Raw genomic sequence first — 4699 nt, forward strand, 5'->3', positions numbered from 1 at the left:
GGCAACAAGAAAGGGTGTTAACATAATCTGAGCAAATTCAAGGTGACCTTGTTAGCCAACTATTGACTGAGGTGGGAGGAAGAGGGGAAGGAGGAGGAAATAGATGACTGATCTAAATGAGTTTTGCATTTTATATTGTGCTTATACCAGCCCTCAGAGCAAATTGTGTGCATCTTCTCCCAGCTCTGTGCTCGGTGACACCATGTTGGTAGCGTCTTCTTTTTTTTTTTTTTTTTTTTTAATGTTAAAAAATTAACGTGTCATCCTTGCGCCGGGGCCATGCTAATCTTTGTATTGTTCCAATTTTAGCATATGTGCTGCCAAAGCGAGCGCACGTTGGTAGCTTCAAACAAACCATGGTGGGAGTATTTACACTGCAAAAATAAGCAAATGTTACAAATCCTGGCATTCCCTCCCTGGAGAGCCAGTTGTTAAACCTTTACCAGCGCACCGCTCATTACCTGGAAACTCCCAATGGACACTTTGGCAAAGAAAAGCAACTTAGTGAAAAAGAAACAAATCACAAGCTAGGATGAAAGTATCAAGAGGGGAAGGAAGAGAGAGAATTGAGGCAGTTGTGGTTAAGATAATAATGTAATCACCTAGGTAAGCAATGACTATTGGAAAAACGCAGGTAAGAATTGAGCCCATTTACTGAGATGGTTGGCTATTTCTGTGATGTAAATTTATTGAAGTGACACCCAGGCAGACGCTAGAAAGACATTAGATAGTTTTGCCTGGAGTTCCTTGGACTAGCAGGAAGCAGCCCATTTTTAGAGTTAAATAAAAGCTGGGGACAAAATATAATTAAAATATGGCATGTCAAGAGGGCAAAAACAGATAAATAGAGGCACTTCGAATGAAGAATTGAGGAGGAATAAGAGCAAAAAAAGTTTTAATCTCTAACTCAAGTCAATTTAGTATAATCTATATCAACACTGCTCATAATAACTAACTTCTTCCACATTTCTAGAATATTCCAGGTACTGGGTTATATCCTGTATATACATTATGTGAATTGACATTCACGGTACTCATGTAAGTAAGTGCTAATATTGCCTCATTTTACAAATAAACTAAATGAAACTTAGAAGTATTAAATCACTTGACCGAAGTCTAGTCCAGAGCCTAAGCTCTTCCCCACTTTAGTATGCTTTGCTACGCCATTCCAGGGCTTGCTAGATAAAGTTTAAGCAGAGAATTCTGAGGTAAATTTTAGAACTGAGGCATAATGACTCCTTAGTTCATTGAGATCTCTTATACCTAAGGAAGGTACCACTAAACTTGAATTTCTATTTTTATGATTGTGCTTTTAATTGGTATCTTTTTCACAGTACCTTCAACATAGAGTATCTACATCTCATAAATGTATATTATATAAAATAATTCTTTCATTTATATAAAGTAATGTGAAAAGGCCCAATTTACTGTATAGTATCTACATCTGGAAACTTCAGCCACCTAAACACTTTTCTTTTTCTTAAGTAAATTTTTTGAAGTATAATACACACACACACACACACACACACACACACACATATATATATATAAAGGACATATTTTGTAAGTGTAAGGTTGAATGAATTTTCACCAAGTATGCATACTAGTACAAAAATTGCCTAGAAAAATAGACCATTTTCAATAACCCAGGAATCCTTCTCATGCCCCCTTTAGTCCCAGCCCCCAGCAAGTGCAACTACTGTCCTGATTTCTATCACCAGAGATTAGTTTGTACCTATTTTTGAATTTATATAAGTGGAATCATAAAGCATGAATACTGTGTCTGGTGTTCTGTTTGGTAAATACTATGTTTTTGAGATCTATTTATGTTGTCTGTAGTTACAGATCATTCATTCTCACTGCTACATGATAGTCCATCATTTTCTCAATGTACTAATGGAAATTTGAATTGAAAAGTATTTATTATTATTTATTATAAGATTTTCTTCCCTTGAACTGCTATCTGTGTTAAGCGTTTTGAGCCATCGACAAAGGTCTTGGAGGTTAGGAGAATATTGTGAAAGAATTTGCCTGGAAAGTATACACTCACATAAATTAATTTCTGCTTTTGTTCAACTTCCACTTTATATAACTGGTATATTAAATTCCTAAATCTTTAAACCTTCCTAAGATACTTCAGAGTCAGATGACTTTCTTACTATCTATCCCACTCAGAGATCTCAAAGGCCTATGTAAATTCACATACATGATCCAAAGTTTTGCACATACAATAAGTATAAATTTATAGACCACTAGTAATCCTACTAGCAACTATGAGAACTTTGGGCAGCAGTGCAAACCATTAATAAAAGCTCTTGTTCCAAGCAAAACTCCTAAAGACAACATCCTACTTTCTTTGCACACATTGTAGCCTTTTGCACAAAGTCAATACTCAGCTAAAGTTTGGTGATCTAAATTGAGTTTGGTCATTTCAACAAAGAAAATTAGAAATTATTATACAGAAGGTATTAATTCAATTAATGCCTTTAAAATATCTCTAGTTCTGTAGAAAATAATCAGTTATTAATCAAAATTATATCTAGCATACAAATATCTCTTTTCTGATTGGTTGGAAGCCAGTACTCCTTAATTTCTTTCTGAAGGAGCAATTTGAAAATATAGTGAAAGCTGTGGACCTTCTTAGAAAAATTCTGATGAACAGTATTTTTCCACACAATTCTTGTGGGTCCATCTAGGATTCTATGAGGTTTCTGTGGACCTCGTATTAAGAAATTGTATTCTAAACACATTTGATGTTAAACATTTGTTGAATAACTAAATGTCAGGGAATGTGCTATTTGTCACTTTGTGGCATGCATTTGATGAGGGCCATATTGCTCTAAAGGGAGTAACAATTTGTTTTGGGAAGGTGAAAAAAATCTTACCATTTTAGTGTTTAAAACACAGAAATACACACAGCACATTGACTAATAATATATCTGTGGTATTAAAATTTATAGATGAAGCAATTTTTAAAATGTCTACAATGCCTCCTTATGAGACAATCATGAAAAACAGAAATGCTGTTCAACAGCAATTTGCATTTGTGTGACTTTAGCATCAACAGATCAGGGAAACTTAAGGATCCACACATAAAAGGGTTTCCTGGATCTATTAATTATATCTCCAGTACCTAGTATGGTGTTTGCCAGCCTGATACACAGAGCTCACAGAACTGCTTCTTATTCCATATAAATTCCTCTGGAAATGGGAAGGTCAAAAGGACTACTGAAAAAATCAAAAGGACTACTGAAAACTAGCAAGCAATAATAATGACAATTTTTCATGCCATAAACTGTTATTTTGAATTAATATAGGCCTTAGAATTGATTCTTGTTGTTAAAGCCAGGAAACTAGATGGGAATCTCAAATTCTCCCTCTGAGGCAAAACAAATTTAAAGCAAGATCTTACAGAACTTGATCAGAATACATTATAGCGCATATTATTATTACATTGAATCATTAGTCATCCAAACTAATTTGTTGGGTAATAGAACAGATTTTTAAATTTAATCTTGAAAAATACATCAAAAAGTTACAGCAAATCTCTGTAGATGATTAGAAGTTTTTAGTGATTTTCTATTTATCAGTGTCTTAATGACTGCTTCTAGGCAATGTGACTCCAGGAAGAATGTACCATTTATAGTGCATCAAATTAATGTCATAAAATGTTAATGACTTAACATTTCAAAATACAATAGTTTGCTCATTTATATAAACCAATCTCCTTAGATGTGGTTTTCACTAAATAATGGCGACTTTTTAACAATAAAGTCTAAAAGAGCAGAATCCTTTTGGTTTGAGTTGATGACTCACCAGAAACCTCACCACGGTTAAAAAAAAAAATCATGGTTCCAATATTTTAATACTTACTGCTTCTTTTGACGCTTGGGTGGGAATCCTGCTACAGTCAGAACTCTCTGGTTTGGGAGGTACTATAGCTATTGCTTTCTTTACTGATCATAGACAGCCTTTCTCATTTTATTCAGCCACCTAACAAATGATAGCACAAAATGAACCAAGAGAATGGAGAGCAATCAGTGTAAACTTTTATTACCATTGTCAGGTGGCGGGGTGAGGGCAACTCTATTATTATAACAAATAAATAAAGCTTGCAAGGGCAATGACTGAGTTGTAGTCATCTCTGGCTCTCTAGTTACTCCTATGGAAAGACCTCAATCAATGTTTGAGGACATTTTTTGGATAAAAATTATAAAATTATAAAGGTATAAAATTATAATAACATTTGTCTGAGGGTGTAGAGTTTATATGCATTAAGTCATTTGCATTGAAAGCAATTACTTGAAGTCAGTACTGTTAGCCTTGCCATGTTTCACATCCAAGAAGTTTCATCAATGAATAGAAATGAGTAAAATATTTTTTAAACTAGAGTCTTCAGTTTTCATGAGCTAATAGGTATTAATTAAGCAAGGCCAGAACTAAAGTGAAGCACGAAAAGTGGGTAGGGTGTAAAAGTTAAAGAGTCACTTACTCTCAGGGTCTTGAAAGGCAGGGTACTGGTCCTGATTTTAACAATAAAACAACCCCATGTTTCATGACACATAGCAAGGGTGTTTGCAGTTGATGGGAAAAACAAGTCTAAAAACATTGTCTTTGTCCCACAGCCAGAAATATTTTTATTACAGAGATCTTATATGATGACTTTATTTTCTTGTCATTGTGATTTCTTATTATTTTA

The 4699-nt window shown here is 34.2% G+C and overlaps 1 non-coding gene across 1 annotated transcript; it reads right to left on the bottom strand.

Annotated features, from left to right (window-relative positions):
* Positions 1-229: 229 nt before the first annotated feature.
* LOC119471981 lies at positions 230-333 on the bottom strand. Its single transcript, XR_005201080.1, has one exon. It is a non-coding gene; the product is annotated as a U6 spliceosomal RNA (small nuclear RNA).
* Positions 334-4699: the final 4366 nt, after the last annotated feature.

The sequence above is a fragment of the Cebus imitator genome, unplaced genomic scaffold (genome assembly GCF_001604975.1).
Source record: "Cebus imitator isolate Cc_AM_T3 unplaced genomic scaffold, Cebus_imitator-1.0 Scaffold80, whole genome shotgun sequence".
Lineage (NCBI taxonomy): Eukaryota > Metazoa > Chordata > Mammalia > Primates > Cebidae > Cebus > Cebus imitator.